The sequence below is a fragment of the Vicugna pacos genome, unplaced genomic scaffold (genome assembly GCF_048564905.1).
Source record: "Vicugna pacos unplaced genomic scaffold, VicPac4 scaffold_20, whole genome shotgun sequence".
Classification (NCBI taxonomy): Eukaryota; Metazoa; Chordata; class Mammalia; order Artiodactyla; family Camelidae; genus Vicugna; species Vicugna pacos.
Window position 1 is genome coordinate 82351638 of NW_027328741.1, and position 18044 is coordinate 82369681.

At 39.3% G+C, this 18044-nt stretch overlaps 1 pseudogene; it reads right to left on the reverse strand.

The window, feature by feature from the left end:
• LOC140693693 (thrombospondin type-1 domain-containing protein 7B-like) overlaps positions 1-18044 on the reverse strand; it is a 175321-nt pseudogene that overhangs the window by 91642 nt on the left and 65635 nt on the right.

An 18044-nucleotide genomic window follows, 5' to 3' on the forward strand; every position in this document is an offset into this window, starting at 1 on the left:
ATAGCAGTCAGCCTCTGTCCTCAGCTATGCCATCGTCCAGCGAGCTCACGAACAAAGTGGCCCTGGTGGTAGAAATGAACTTTAGGCATGGGTTCAGTATCACTGACTTCCATTCACCAGGGAGACTCGGCCACAGCCACATCTGAGCTCCCAGTCTGTGCAGCAGGGGCCAATGCTAAGTCCTCAAGATGGCACCGTTCCCCAAGGTGATCAGCCAGCTACATGGTGGCAGGTTGATTACATTATACAATTTCCATCATAGAAGGTGCCGTGTCCTGTTCTTACCAGAATAGGTACTTACTCAAATAGGATAAAAATTTGCCTTTCCTGCACGCAGTGCTTCTGCCAAAACTACCTACTACCCACGGACTTCCGTAATGCTTATCTACAGTCATGGCATTCCTCACCACGTTGCTTCTGATCAAGGAACTCACTTCACAGCAAGTGAGGTGCAGTGGGCCCAGGCTCATGGAATTTACTGCATCTTGAAGTAGTTGACTGGAGATAATGGTTAAAAGGTTTTTGGAGACTCATTTCAACACTGGTTAGGTGGCAATACCTTGCGGGGCTGGGGAGAAGTTTTCCAGAAGCATCCAGTATATGGTGTATTATTTTCTCCCAGAGCCAGGATTCACAGGTCTAGGAGCCCAGGGGTGGGAATGAGAATGGCACAACTCACTATTACTGCTAGTCACCCACTCGGAAGATTTCTGCTTCCTGTTTCTCCGCGATCTTAGGCTATGCTACTCTATGGGTCTTCTTTCCATTAGAAGGAATGCTTCCACTAAAAGACAACAACGATTCCACTGAACTGGAAGTTAAAACTGTCACCCACCCATGTCGGGCTCCTCATGTCTCTGAACCAACAAGGAAAGGAGTTATAGTGCTGGCTGGGGTAACTGATCCTAACTAACACAATGACCTATGCAGCAGGAAGGGAACAATTCTAAACATGCCTTTTAGGAGACTTATGAGACTGGTGGTATGCAGTTGGTCCTACAAGGTCTGATTTTGCTACATATATCCCTTTAGCAGCAGAGTATTGGATTTTAGAAAGAAAGCACTTCTTATCAAGCCTCATATCACTGGTATGAATGAAACAGAAAAGTGAGCTATCTGACGAGTCTCTGAGTGCTTTTCAGAGGTTTTGATATGCCACACCTTCTAGACATGGATGATAAAAGGCTTGTCTACCCAGATCCAGAAGCCTATTCACAATGCCTTCCGGAAATTTTAATAGTTCCTTTGTATGCATGTTACATACAAAACACAAAGTAAGTACCTCTATAACAATCAAGTTTAAGCCATGATTAGAATGATTAATTAGTTCATTCAACAAATATTTAAGAACGCCTAAGAAGTACAATATACATTATTGGGTCCAATCTTGACATTTCCTTCATTCCTCAGCTAATATTTGACATGCATTTGGAACATCAGCATCAGAATGTGCTAATGGCTGAGAACAGATATTTGCTTCCACTGCATTAGTCCTTATGTGCACTAGCGAGTTATGGTGAAAAGATGGTCTAATAGCAGCATTTACTAATGCCAAACTTAAATTCAAACACGAGTAAGTATAAATAATCCAACCCAATATTATCACAACTTAACCAACCAGAAAAATAGAGCAACAGTTTATAAGAATAACATAATGTTGACTTACCTTTGAAGAGAAAAAACATTTTAAAGTTCCCTTAGCTCTGGTTTGTACCCCCTTTCTGCAGGCATTGCTGGTGCCCATTATCCCCTGCCTGACCGACTTGGGCTCTAAGATACTGGAGCTCCATTTCTGTGGCTTCCACCTGTGATTACAAAGAACAGCAGACTAGACATTTCACCAGGGCAAACATATCAAAGAAAGACTTGAAACAGATGAACTGGAAATCCGAAAGCATATAGAGTGAACTTCAATAAAGATGGAATTGAAACCAAATCTATAAAAATGGACACAAAAGGAAGTGCTGGCACACACTAGGGATGGCAGTAGGACCCTCTGCCCCAGATCCATGGTTGATGCAATCAATACTTTTTTTTTTAATGTGGATATTTTGCACACACATCTTAGTTTACGTAGCAAAGTGATCATAAAAAACATTTGACACACAGATCAAATCTAGAGGGCTTAGCTCTTTATGAACTTAACACTGTCTAAAGAAAAACAATAAAAGAAAATAAAAGAGAGAAAATCCCTATGTCTCACTGGAGCATGAGAGAATCAAGGTTTGAACATCTGAAAATTTGGGGTGCAAACCTTCACACGATCTTTTGCTTTAAATGCTTCATAAGTTGTTGCCTAGAACTTTGGGGTAACTCAGATATCTCAACAGATTATCAAGTCAAAGGGCAGTGGGGAACCATGGGGACCTATCTTATGTAATAGCTCATCTCGGGGAAGAGGAATGGATCTGTCTCTGAGGAATTACCCATATTTCTATTCCACAGAGGAAACAGTGTCTAAGGAATCCTTCTGGTTTTCCAGTATTTGTTTTTAAAGCCAACAAAATTCTCTATTTTTATGACCCACAGGACAGACTATGACCTGTGCCCTTAAACCTGTGTCTTCAGAATGTTTCAGAAAACTTGCACCTTAGATGGAAGGACAGATTCTACTTTTTCACTAAGGACATTTTTATACTTTTTTCACACGAGCCAATACCTCTGGTAAGAAATGCAACTTCAAAAAAATGAACAGAAATATGAAGTAAAAATATTATTGACCAGTTTTGCCAGATGAAAAAAAAATCTAGAGACCTTTTGTTTATCATTGTGCATACAATTAACACTACTGCATTGGATACTTGAAAATGGTTAAGATGGTAAATTATGCCGTATGTGTTTAAAAAAAGAAGTCTCAGCAAAAGAAAAACAATGTATACTAGAGCACGAAGCAGGATTCCTTTGCTCAGGAAAAGTCACCTTAAAGGCCCCTCTTAGTTATGTGAACGTAGCTTCACACAAGACATGGAGATCGCTTGGCAGAGCCAGTCATTAACATCAGTGCTCACCACCACTTCTGCCCCACTTAGATTGAGTCTCAGGTTTCTTGGACAATTGGAGATAAGTGAGGCAGTGGCAGCAGATACAGATCATCTTGCAGAACCAAGCAAAGTACATTGAAATGTAAAAGTGAAAAACAAAAAGTATCACTGATCTCATTCAAATGGCCTCCATATTGTGAAGAATTGGGGTGAAATCAGGAAACAGCCAAATAGAAAAACGTGTCACATTTAAGGAAACCACCTATTAATTTCAAGTAGTTACATGTTTCCTTCATAGATGCATAAACTCATTAAGTATAATTCCAAAACACAGAAACTGCACTGGTAAAGTGGTTTAATCTGGCTTTTCAACTTTTCGTTCATTCAGATCCCTCAAGTTCACAAAAGGCTTTCTTAGACCAAAGTGAGACCAAGGAATTCATTCTAGTGAAGTGCGCTGCAGAGATTGAAATAGAAGGAAGAAATTTTCAGGACTCTCCTGCTAGACTCACAGTTTTAGAGTAAGACTGGGCTCAGAGAAGTGAAGTGACATGCCTGAGATTGCACGAGTCAGGGCCGGCCAGCTGTCAGTCCTAAGTCCCCAGGCGCTCAGCCACAGCCTCCTGGTGACACCTTCATGCCCAGTCTATACAGGGCTACATGGTGTCTTCCCTTTTGCTTATGTTAGGGTCCAGGCTAGGCCACCCCAAAATGTGCCTCAACTGCACGCTGATTATTCTGAATTAAAGTTATTTAAGAAATGACCAGTGCAAGAGGGACATCCTGACCTTCCTTTCTGTCTCCCTGAAAGCAGGAATTAAATTGCCCATATTAAAGGTGCCCTCCCTGCACCTGGAGGAAGAAGGGCAGAGTTCTTCCAGAGTTGGGGTATTGGGGACTATACAAACCAACCTTCTTACTTCTTTAATTTACCACCCTAAGCCCAAACTCTGCTTAGATTCTTCACAGATTGAGCACCCAAAACCTACATTTCTTTGTCTTGTCAATTCTTCACAAATTTATTTTCTCTTTGTCTAAGGAGTATAAAGCTGCCTGGTTTGGCCACTCCTTAGGTCTGATATCGCTGAGATCTCCATGCACATGTATTAAAATGTTTCTTTTTCTCTTGCCAATCTGTCTCATGCCAGTGTTATTATTAGTCCAACCACAAGAACTCAAGACAGGGTAGAGGGGGAACTTCTCCTCCCCAGCACTTACTAACTTTACATGCTGGGAAGTGCTCACATTCACAGGAAAATTTCTGTAGACATTTGGATTCAGCTTTAGTTCAGTAAACCTGTGAATATCTCACTTTAAGGGAGGAAGAGAGATGAATCAGAAGAAAATGATAAAGGTTTACATTAACTTGCCTTCCTAGCATACCAATGAGGGGAAAGCAAACCTAACTTGGCACCATATTGCTCAGAACGTAAGCATGCTTTACTAAGAGGCAGAGAATCATGCTGGTAACTTGGACACATACTAAACACATCTGGAGAAATGATACAATGATCCAGTCCATGCACAGTGGAACTGATTTCTGGGGTAAATGGCAAGAAGTCACTAGGGGAAACTAGTTCAAACATGAGTGGTTAAATTGAAGTACAACCGGAGAGTAAAGAAAGTAGACAACAGAAAGAGCTCACCAACAGTTTCTAGAATCTTCTCTGATTATAAGGGCACTGTGTTCATAAAAAAAAGTCTAATAATATTTTATTTGACTAATTGTTTTCAATGGGCTACTTTCCCTGAGAGCTCTTCTGCTGGGCTTGCAAGTTTCAATTATTTACATGTGGCATAAAAAGGTGGATACTGACAGTCTTCTTACAATGGCCCTGTGGTTGATGGAAAAGCTGGTCATCTGGGTTTATTCCAGGGTTTGTTCAACTCCTCTACAAACTGGTCATCAGATAGAAACAATGGGAGGAAAGAAGGATGAAACTGATAATAATTTGGACATCTTCAATGACATTCTAAACTTTAGTTGATGGAAATTCTTCTTGGAAACCACCCCCAAAAAAACAAAAGTAAATTAGCTGAGTAAATTAGCCCTTGAATTCCACAGCTTTAACATACAGTTTCTCAAATAATCAGGAGAAACATTAGACATTTTTGAAATCAGCAAATCCCAGTAGTGATTAAATTTAATCCAAAAGTACTTTAAAGTGATGTTTCAATCCAATGTTGAAAGAATGGAAGTTAATGACAAAGCACACAAAGGTATTGTGTTTATAAATAATAATCACCAACTTGCCAAAAGGGAACATATGTATTTTAAAAACTACTCATCTTCTTTCCTAAAAAAAAATATTATACATAACTTAAACTTTTTTCCTAAGATTTCTTAAAATATGTATATGATTAAAATTGAGAACCAAAACCATTTTTGAATTAAAATAAGCAACTATTAAAGAAGTTCAAATCTGTCCTTGGTTCTTGATTAAAAGCTTTAGGATGAGAACAACAGAATGAGGTAAGGTGTGTGTGTGTGCGCACGTGCGTGCGTGTGTGTGTGCGTGTGTGTGTGCGTGTGTGCGTGTGTGTGTGTTTTCCAGGTAAGGACCTCATCCTGAATCTCTCTGGATTCTGATCCTGAAAATTAATTGCCTGGTGGCAGAACTCCAGCAGCTTAATTACAGTCAAACCATGGTTTTGTTTTGTTTTTTTCCTGTTAATTAGACTTTCATAGTCTTTACTCTCTCAAAATACATTCAAGATAAGAGGGTGATACAGTGAGGTACTTGACAATAAACAAGATTACCTCTTTTTATTTCTCACTATGAATATTTCATACATTAACCATATCTTGTGTGAAAGAAAATAGGTCATGAGTTATGCTGAGGTCTAAGGATTATTTTAGAAGGTGATTAATTACCGATACACGGGGCACAATGAGACATCTCCACACTCTCGCTCTTCGAATAAGGTATCTGGGCATTCTTGGCCTCCGTTGGCTGCTTCTTGGATGATAATCCTGTATCGAGACTGTTTTATGGTGGCATTTCCTAAAGTAAAGGAAAAATAAAATTATAGTGCTCTTTTATGTGAATGCAGAGAAAAATCCAGGGTGAGAGAGCAATTGAAAAAAGAAAAAAAAAGAATAGAAGAAAAAAGAGTAGGTGGGAAGGCTATCTGGGGAATGAGACTAACAAGCAAAGTCCAGGGATTAGGACTCAATCTCACTTCCGTGAGAAAGACACACCGCACTTAATAATTGTGATTTCAAACCTACGTGCTCTAAAATGCAAAGATTGTTTCCCACTGTCTTAATATATTTTAATTCTTATTTTTATTGAGGTGTAGTCGATTCACAGTGTTAGTTTCATGTGTACAGCAAAGCAATTCAATTATACACATACACACGTATATTTTTCAGATTCTTTTCCATTACGCACAGCTCATTACAAGAAATTGAATATAGTTCCCTGGACTGTACAGTAGGTCCTTGCTGTTTATTTTACATATGGTAATGTGTATCTATTAATTCCACTGCCTTATTATATTTTAAATTAATCAGAGTCTATATTACCTATGCCATAAAAGTTCTATGGCGTAGTCTGAGAGGCTCCATAAAGCCAGTTTGATCTCAAAACAACAGCTCAGGGGCCTGAAGTTTAACTATTAGCAATTCTTCCCCCTCAGGTAAGTCACTTTCTTCTTCAGGCTACTTTTTATTATGCAAACACTCTTATTAAAATTAATACATTAGTATCATATTTATTTATGGGGATTAGCTTATTAAATGTCTTATTCCTCATAACCGGAGGTAATATGTGTCTAACTGGCATTTAGAGAAGAGGCACTACGGTGAAGACAGGACAAAACATTGTCTACTTGGTGATTTTGCTGAGCAGCACAAGCGTCAATAGGCACCTCAACCTAAGGACAGCTGGTGTTCACTTTAACATGGAGGCGGTTCACTTCATCATCTTAGATCCTTCTGAGTCAACAAGAACAACAGAAACCCACCATGGTGCTTTGCAACTATTTTAATCTTTATGCGTAAGATACTGCACTTGATACACAGATACAAATTCTGGAACTTACAACTACTCAGAAAGTAGAGGTGTTAGACAGCTACACAACAAGTTATGAGACCCTACAGAGTGAGAATCGTTGGACAGTGGTGCAGTATTGGGAGAGGACAGAAGACAGCGTAATCATTTTTAACTCTGGAAACCAAAGACAGTTCCTGAAGGCAGATTTTATTCTGGGACTTGAAGGCTGAATAGGGTGGTTTCTTTTTTTTTAAAGGCTGAAGCCATTTCAGGTCAAGGAAATAGTTTGAGAAAAGGCACTGAGATGGAAGGGTTTGTGGACTTCAGAGAGAAAGACACTGTGTTCGGGGGCAGAGTTGTGTATAAGGCTCATGCCAGCGCACTTCTGGGGGCTGGGGATGAGCACAGAGAGGGCTGTAAGGAATGTGGAGAGAAAGAAGCATAGGAGAAAACTGAATTAGTTTTTAGTTTTGAGACACATAATGGACCTACCCGTATGAAGAGGAAAATTTCTAGAAATCCAGCAAACTAAGTGGAGCAAATCAAAAGGGGAAAAAGGGGGCACTTTTATGAAAATTCTATATTCACATGGTTTTTAAACAATTTTTAGTGCAGAAAGACTTCCTACAGTGAGAATCAACTGACCTACAGCCCATTCCCTGTCCTCCTCCTCCCAGAACATTCTGAACTCTTTGTGCATTTAGTTCTTCTGTGGTTACCTCCAAATCGATAAATAATATGTTTATGTCATTTCTTCCTGATTTATTAACGTTCGACATTACCTATCGACCTTTCGCTATAATGGCTGAGTATTTATTTTGCACCACCTTTCAACGTTTTACAACTATATCACTATTTTTATGCCTCTCCTGGTTATTTACAGACTTAAATAACCTGTATACATTTTTTCCATCCCACTCCTCACTCCCACCCTCCATCAGACCAGCCACCATGGTTCTAAAGAGCCTTCCTGGGGAGACAAGCATCCTCTTCTCTTGCCACCCACTTCCTGCTCCCTGTGCCGCACCCTCAGTTTCTCCATCTTTCAGTCTTTGTCCACTGACTCTACCATAAATAAGTTGAGATCTCTCATCCATGGATGGGCCTCTTCTTTTGTTTTTGATTAGGAATTGGGGCTCCTAAAATTAATTTCTACCATTTTAATGTGATTATGAGAAGGGGAGACCAACCCACTTTTATAACCTTGAACTATGAGTTAAGGAGATCTTTTCCATCTGCTCCTTTTTTTTTTCTCCTTTCTTTAACCTGCTTTATACCCAGAGATCTGACCATATAAGATATTTATTAGTGGCAGCCTTGTCCATTGGCTTCTGTCTGGCTTTGGCCAAAGGTGTTTTGGGGCATACAAAGGAAGGAAAAAAAGTTAACAAAGGACAGAGAGAGAGATGAGGGTATTTATTCCACAAGATTTAATCCTCGCAATCAACTCAAAGTTGGTTCCCTTGGTTCCCAAAGCCACAGTTCGTACAGAGTGCCACTGTCCTACAGCCACTTTCTCTGAGTTCTACCTACTGCTCCCATCTCTGTCAACTTTCAGGCTCTGGACCATCACTAGCCAGGCCCCACTGTTTGTTTACATTAACCCTGTCCACTCCTCTGTAACAGTTCCTTCATTAAATTTTCCCCAGTTACCCAATTTGAGTGGCTACCTTTTTCCCACAGGGCATGCTTATAAAGTCAAAGGAGGGTTGCTACTATTTGACGGAGAGGAATGGTATAATCAGCCCCTTTTTGAATGTAGTTAAGGCCCAGTAAGGAGTAGAGAAAAGAAAGCTAAATAGAAAAAAAAGTGTAATTAAAACAGTTCTGCATAATAATATACAAGCTATCTTCATTTGGGTGGGGACATTGTGGGTAAATAATTATGCCTTTAGGAAAATGTATCTTCCCCCACTTTCAATTAATTCTAATTACATCGTACTTACTCTGATGATTATTGTTTATCCTTAGAATGTGTACATGAATGTGGGTTTCTCTGTGTGTGTGTGTGTGTGAGAGAGAGAGAGAGAGAGTGAGTGTGCTTTGTCCAAGTGTAAGGAGACCAGAAATAAAGATTGAAGACAATAAAAAAATGAATGGGCTGACTTTACCCCACCCTGAGAGAGAACAGGGATCAATGCCTCTCCCTTCACAAGGCATGCACATACACACACACACACACACACATGCACGCGTGCACACACACACACCCCCCACCACACACATAGAGGTATTTGCTTTATAGTGTAATTCCATGTCAAATAATCTAAAGTTTTGGAAAAGGAGTTGCATTGATTATCATGCCCTAAAAATGTTCAGGTGAAGCTGAGAAGGATGGATTCTACAGGCAAACAAACTTTTAGAAATGAGGTCAGGTTTTCCCAGAGAGAAAACTGGTTAGCACTGTATGGGAATAAAGAAATATTTATGTCTTTGAAGAGAGAGAGAGAAACAAGGAAGGATCATAATACAGGGAAACACCACCAGATCTGTGAGATACCTGTTAAGAATTTCTCTTTGTAAGTGGTTGTGTCTGTGTTTCTTTTCCCCTAAACATTGAAATCTCATGAATTTTGCATTCAGTTTTAAAGGATTTTTCCCCTCCCTATAAATGAAAGTACCTCAAATTATGACCAAACTTACAGCAGTCAGTTATGCAGAACAGACATGATTTAGCTCATGTTATGGGAAATTCAAGGATAGGCAGTGTCTACACTTGGGATGAAGTCCATGGTCTTCTCACTCGACCTGTATTTGAAGGCAGCACATGGGTAGCAGTTCGGTATCACCAGGACAATAATTCCATAAATCCGAGAGGTAACCAGCAACAAAAGAAATGGATGCCTCTGACAGTACCAGCATCATAATTTGAACTCAGACAAGAGAAGTTGAGCAAAAGGCCAAGTGGAAGCTCTCAGGAAGTGATGTCCAACAAAGCTTCCCTTTCCCCTGAATATACAAGTAGAAAATGATTTCTGGGAAGGAAATATGGAAAGGCAAAGACAGTATTTTTGCAGGTGGAAAACACTCTATTAAATAAGTATGTAAAATATGTTAGAAATTTCCAGAATTATCACTTTAATCTATGTCACATCCACTTCTTGGCATTATGCATATGCTATCTCATTATTACAACACTTTATGAGATTGGCTCTTATTACTATTGTTGTTATTATTATTATTATACCCACTTTGCAGATCAGAAAATAGAGAGTATAAGAGGAAAATAATTTCCACAAAGTCATCTAGCTAGGATTAAAACAGCAGCTAAATCGATATCAAAACCCATGATTTTTCCATAAAAGAGACTTTACAGTAAGATGAAGAGAAAGAAAAGGGGCATTTCAGGGACGAGTTCACATCAGTGACTCTGCTATTCCCAGTGGATACTACTTCCTTCCTGCTGGCAGAAGGCCTTAACTGTCAATTAAAGCAATGTGTGTAGGGCTTTGTGAGTGAGGCTTCTGACCTCATTAGGTCTATGAAAAATAACAATAAATTAAAGTGCCTGTTTGCAAACAGAAATGACTGCTCAAGCATGATTATGGCTAATAAACAACTAATCTAAATTCAATTTTAACTTATGCACAATTTATAATTAGTAAGTCATCAGACATAATTAAACTTAAGTTAGTAATTGCAGTCCAAAGAAGTAACATTAAGCGAAGATGACAACTTAAAGACCAAGAGCCATATTTCACATGAGTGGACACAAACAGTGAGGGATATTTATAGACCCTCAGTAAAAGTCTATACCAGACTTTCCCAGAAAGGTGGTAGCAAAGGTGGTGGAAATTAGCACATAAAGATGACCTCTGGGTGATTCATGGCCAGGTAAGCTGGGACACATTTCACTGAACTGAACAGTCATGGCTATTGAGCCCTGACACCAGGGTTACTCAATTAATGATTTGAAGTAAAGAATTGACCCCCTAAGTTTCTAATTGATTTGAAATGTGAGAATAGGGTAAAAGCAAGTACAGCAAGGGAGAGCATGGTGAATGTGAGCCCTTGCTGACAGGGAGGCAGGGTTGGAGATGGATGCAAGAGGGAAGGCTCCTAAAGGCACATGGATATGACAAGTAGGTGCAGGATGGGGACATACTGGTCACACACAGAAGTTACTCCAACACCAATCTGCAGAATTCTGATGGTAGGTTTATAAAAAGTGACCGCGCTGGCTTTCCTCATTTCTCAAATATCTCGGTTACTAACAGGTCTAATAGATTTCAGCCACCCATTCTGTCTTTTTTTTTTCTGGTTTATTATTTTTTTTAATTGAAGTGTAGTTGACTTACAATGTTAGTTGCCAGTGTACAGCAAAGTCATTCAGTTATACACATACATAAATATATATTTTCTTTTCAGATTCTTTTCCAATATATGTTATTACAAGAAATTGAATACAGTTCCCTGTGCTAAACAGTAGGTCCTTGCTGTTTATCTATTTTATATACAGTAACGTGTGTCTGTTAATCCCAAACTCCTAATTCATCCTCCTGCCCCCTTTCCCCTTTGATAACCATAGCTACTTTCATATGTCTGTGAGTCTACTTTTGGTTAGTAAATAGAATTTGTATCACTTTTTTTAGATTCCATATATAAGTGGTATCATATGAGATTTGTCTTTCTCTGTCTGACTTACTTCACGTAGTATAATAATCTCTAGGTCCATCCATGTTGCTGCAAATGGCTTTATTTAATTCTTTTTTTTTTTTTTACTTAGCCACCTATCTGCTTCAAGGCACCAACATCCTACCAGACTTTTCACTATGTCAATCTTAGCTCTCATGCAGTGCTCTTTCTTCCTCCCAACTTATAAGTCCAGTTCACCACTAAACAAACACAATCCAGATTCTGTTGATCATTCCTCTCTAATCCATCAATCCTGAAGCCAAAGGATGGCACCAGTGATATTTTAAGATTCGTATCATGGAAACAACCACACATTAAATACTTTCTGGGGTTGAGCTGCAACGCTAGTGCTTACTAGAGTTCAGACAATCCCTCTAATCATGCTAAGCCTTAGTTTCCTTGGCTGTAAAGTAGGCCAAATATACGTTTCTATTTCATATGATCATTTTGAGGATAAATGAGATACTGAATGAAAAGTATGTCCACACTGCCTGGGACAGGGAGTCTCCTCCAGCAGAGTAAGAATTCAAGAGACAAGGTGAGAAGACAGATTTTAAAAAATAGTAGGAGAAGAGCATCATTAGTTGAGGCTCTTTCTAAATAAAAGAAAAATGTGACAAAAATGGTCTTCCATTCAGTGCTGGATTTTACCTGTGTTCTGGAAATCTAAGAGTAGACCATGGGTGGCTTAAAATCATTCCATGTCTCTAGTAAATTAAACTCGAGCTGCAGTTAGCACCAGCCACCTTCTGGTATCATTGAAGAGGAACAGGTAGGGTCATCAAACATCCTGTTTCCTCAAGACAGTCCAGTTAATGCCTGTTTTCCTGGCTATAAGAGCTCATCTACTCACTTTCAGAAAGTCCTCAGTTTGTATGAAAAATTACATGATCACTCAGAAAAAAACCATCACCCCCATGATTGCAAGAAACAAGCACATTTTGTATCTCGCCTCAGCAGAAGGGTTGCATTTCGAATGTGTAGAAAAGGCAGGCTGCACTGCTGTTCTTAAAATTATCTATTTAATCTGATCATTGGACCTTTTTATTTCTTGCCACAGAATTCTGCTTGAGATAGCAGTTCACACATCCAAAGAAAACTGCTTTGTGCCCCGAGCACACTTGCTTATGAATCTTTATGTTAAAAATGAAATGGAAAGAAAAAGATAGGGCTTGCCTCAAAATAATCAACCAGAGCTACTTTCTATGTGTTCTTACAATAAACACATCACAAAGATGCTACATAACTAAAGAGAACTGGCATTTAATCAAAGAGGAGCATGAATATGAGGTGAAAACAAGCTTCACTTGGCAAAAAATTCCACATGGTCATTAAGAAGTCTGTTTCTATGTTAATGCTACAGACGAAGATCCCAGTATGATGTTAGGCAGCCTGAGTTTCTTCAACATTAAATCCCCTAAAATGTAGATTCTCTCTCCTGATTAATTATACACAAGAGAATATCCCCTTTCTAGTTTATTTGCAACCATTTTTGAGATTCGGAGCTGATTTCCTTTGTAGAAAAAGTACAAAAACAGGATTCACCAGACCGACTATGTCCCACTTAAATTTGGAGAACCCAGACTCTGGGTTCTCAGAGGGAGGCAATGACCCGTACAGTGCTGTCACCATTGATAAATATTTATCAGGTGGCTGCTATATGGAAGAGATGCATGCAGTGCTGTGTGTTACACTGAAGCGTACATGCGTGCATTATTAAACCTCCCCAGTGAAGCAGAAGTGAAACACGATGGATGGAGAATAATGGGAGACGTTCTCCATAGTTTTATAAGCATTCAGAAATGATAATATGAACTTTGTATTTACTATCCAAAGGCCATCGAACCCGTACGTTCTCTCTTCGCTCAAGGAGAAATGGAAGGCTTAAGTGGTGAAAAATGCAAAGCCCTAGAAGAACCACGAGGAGGAAGTTTTCATATCCTTCCTTCCTCTTCATCTTGGTGTTCCCTGCAGAGAGCAGATACATCAAGGGCTGTCTCCTCCCCCCCAGTTCCCTCCCAGCTAGACCTCCAAGTCCTCCCAGATGAACACGGAGCCCATCCATATCCAGATGATATTAAACACAATTGCATAGCTCTTCTGCTAAACTTTCCAGGAGTGCTGAAAAAAGGCTCCAGGATACCCATATATATCTTTCATTTTGAAATGTTGCCTGAAAAAAATGTCTTCTACAGTCTTAACTTTTCATAATCGTCATTCACTTAGCCACACAGGCCAAGTTCAGCAGCTCGGGCAATAGACAAGACCCCTAGGGCTCAGATTTTGAATCCAGCTCATTATCAAACTGCTATACGGCCATGGGCAAAGCACTTAACCTTCTAGAGCTTCCATTTTCTTACTTGTCCTATGTGGGCAATAATGTCAAGCCAACTAACAGGACAGCTGTTAGGAATGAGATTTAAATTGTTTTGCAAATCACATATATACATACTGTACTTCATGTAAGCCTTTACTATGGATTTCAAAAGAAGCAACTCACTTTTATATGTGCCACCTAGGATGACAGTTGAGCAAATAAGCATTTTTGTCCCTATGGTAGGCACAACATACTCACTGAAGCCTACACAACAGTTAAATTTCTAGAGACTATCTCCAATATCCTCTACTTCCTATTCTCAACCACTAATGCTCTTCAAACATTTCCAGTTTGGATAGCTAGCCTTACTGGCCTTTCCTCTCTTTAAATATCCCAACTAAGTCCCACACAGCTAATCTTGCTGTCTCCTCAATCCATGTGGTCCTTCACCCTGACTCTGTATTAGAATCTCAGAGGGTACATGTACAGACTCCTAAAGTCCCACAACCCAAAGAATTTAAATCAGAATCTCTGGTGGGTGGGGCCCAAGCATGGATCTATTTTAAAAATCTCCCTGGTAGGGAACCACTGACTTAGCACACTTAGAGCTAACATCTCATATTCATCCATATGTAAAACAGAAAAAGACAATGCAGCATGCTTAACCAAGCAACAGAAACAAATGAGCACCCACTAAATTGTTACTGCTCTCAACACATTTTAAAAAACATGACCTGCCTTCAAGCTAAATACATCATATTGGGCATAATTGGAAATGTGTACTATAAAGGCGGACGGTTACCAACACTGTCTAAAATGGTGCATTGCACTTGTCTTTTCTTGCTGCCAGTGTGTGAGGAAATGACAGGGATTTATTCCCCCCACAACCTGACCCCTTTTCATTTTAGCAGATAAAATGTCTGGAGGCTGCCTGCTACAGCTTGCTGACATGTGGCACTCAGTCAGCATTAAGACTGAAATACACTGCCACGCCATACTGCACTTTGTGCAGATGGGTTTGAGAAGGAGGCACAAATGTTATCTAAGATGCAAGTTCAAGATGTTGTCATCATTATTAGTCATGAATCCAGAACTATATGTTAGAAAAATCCTTTTAAATAATACATGTCTCCCTATCCTGTTAATGTTTCATGCTTTCGTGGGCACGAAAGGACAATACTCATGCCCAGGATCATGCTGACAGCTAGAGGACAGAAGGGCTTCTGAGTCAAGTTCATGGGCCATAGCAGAGTAAGGACTCAAGTTAGGGACAGAACCTTCACGGGTCGAAACTTCTGCTAGAAAGTCCAGAATCTCAGATCCTCATATCTTTTCAGAAAGGAGTGAAGAACATCACTCACCCATTTGCTGTCTGGAGCCTGCAATGTTCCAAATGGATCAGCACTCATCAACGCTCAACCACAGAAATCCTGCTCTCTGCAATGTTCTGCAATGTCCCTTCCAGGATGTGTCTACATGTAAAGAAAGACTGGTTTACCTGAATGTAAGGTGTGTGGGGAATCTCTCAAATATTAATATCAGCTGTGATATTAAAATTTTTAGTTTGGGAATAAAGGTAGAAAAACTCACAGGAAAATAACTCTGTGAAGGCAAACCAATTAAAATAAAGTTTTTCATTTTCAACTCTAAATTTTATCACAATCTAGACAAAGACTCTTAATTATCTCCTTTATGCATGAGGTTCATGTTATTACCCATCTTGCTGTCTTCATTATTTTGTCACTAGCTTTTGAAATTCCTCTTTTGGCTTTGAGTGGATGTAATAAAATGACTTTTTTGAATCGGTGAATCTAGAACTCCAGGTTTGTGAACTTGGGAAAATTACTTATTTCCCGGTAAATAATTAGATCACCTTAATTGAGGACTTTGATGATGAAGAATTAAGTAAAGGGATGTAAAGTAGGTCATTCAGCATCTGGCATCTGGTAAGTATACAAAACTGCTAGCAGGCAGACAGGTTAGTGTGGGGAAGGGGGTAAGCACATTCTTCTTCTCCTTTATCCAGATAACCCCTAAGCTTCCTTTGAGACTGAACAGAGGGTCCCCTCTTTCAAGAAGTCTTTCCCATCCCACCCTCAGCCAAGGAGCCCTCCCCTTATGCTTCCAAGCCTCCACCAGATCCACACTGTATCCTACTGTCTTCTTGTCTCAGAAAGAGACAAGCAGAAATCTTCCAAACAGCGAGTCTCTCCAGGTCTTAGTACCAAGGAGACAACTAATGAATGACTGTTGACTAAATAAAAGGATGAATGAGTGAAAGTCCTGACTGCATGAACATACAAACACTGACCAAATACTTATTTTCTTAAATGGGGAGTTGGGAGAGATGAGTTTCCACCCATGAGGCAGGGTACACATCTGGTGAAACTCTGTTAGCATAGAAAAAAATAGATTGCTGGAGAAGTTTGTTTTTTAGTTCTATGTAAAATGTTTATCTTTTATAACTTTGGAAATTTTCAAACATATCAAATAAACCCAATGTATCCATCCATCAGCTTCAACAATTACATGGCCAAGCCTGTTTGAACTATACACATACCCACCCACTCACACCCAATTATTTCAAAGAACATTCAGATATCACATAATTTCATCTGTAAATTTGTCAGGATAGGTTGATAAAAGATAAGGTTTGTTTTCTAAACATAACCATAGAAACTATCATACATAGAAATACTACTATCAATTATCCTAAAATACTTATAAATACCCAATGGTCACTGGGTTACAATTTGGGTACCAATTGGCAATTGGGTTACAATTGGTTGCTATGTCCTACAGGATCCTCCTCCTTTTCTTCCTGTCTCCTTTGCAATTCTCATTGGAATACTTTTAAAACATTTCATAAATGCACTGCTAAAAATACAACACTAAGGAAAATTTTTGGAGCACTGGCTTTTGGAGAAAATTCTCCATTGCTGGTGGTAAGATCCTGGCTTTTAATGAAGGCGGTAAATCAGGAAACAAGTGATAAAGCCTGTGGCCAGTGCACAGGGCCAGGTTTGGTCAGAGACACCCCCCTTCACACACACACACACACACACACACGAAGCCTAACTCCCTTAGTGCATGGACTAGAAAGTCACATGATCTGACAGAGAGACAGAGTTGGGATGCTTGTCTATCTTGGCCTTCACTGCCAAAGGAATAAACAAAAAAAAAAATCACCAGAGATTTCCTAATCACATGCCTTCTATTAATACTTGGGTGCAGCTGGAATTTTCATTACTCCATCTAGTAGGATACTCAAGACATAATTGTTTATAAAAAGGAGTTCTTGATTACTCTGGAAGAGGAATTTGAAATTCTCAAAGGAGGAGACACTGTTTTGGAAATCGAGAATACATCAAAACACAAGAAAACACTATCCCTGCACTCATACACTTTACATTCTAACAGAGGCAGAAAGATAATTAAAAATAGTATCAGCTATTCAGTGTTTTGTATGTCAGTTAAATGCTGTGTAAAGCCCCAAAACAAAACAGAACAAAACAAAATGCAGAAGGGAGGGCTAGGGAATGCATGCATGTGGGGGGCAGGAGGGATGGGTGTAATAAACTTCAAAGCCTCAATGAGAAAGAATATTTGAACCAGAACATGAAGGAGGTCAGGGATCACCTATATAATAACCTGGGGAAGGGAATTCTAGGCAGAGTGAATAATATTTGTAAAAGGCCCAAAGTCAAATTCTAGAAAGAGCAAGGGAGACAAGCGTGGCTAGATCGTTGGGCATCCTGGGGTGCATAGAGAAGACAGAAAAGGAGGTCAGTGTCTCCACGTGGGAAAAGTCATTTGATTCCTATCTAATATCATACATATAATGAATTATTAAAGGCACAAGTCAACTTTTCCAAAGAAAAAGATAGGGTACAAGCTTTCTGTATTTAGGATAGGAAAAATATCTAAAAGCACAAAAATAAAAATCATAAAGTAAATGATCAGTAAATTCAACTATGTTGAAACGGAGCATCTCTGCTCACTGAATGACAAACCTCACCCTGAATGGTAAAGTTTGTACTATATTAAACAGCCAGATTCACGCTCCAGAATATAATCTCCAAAACAATAAGAAACAAGACCCGAGCACTTACA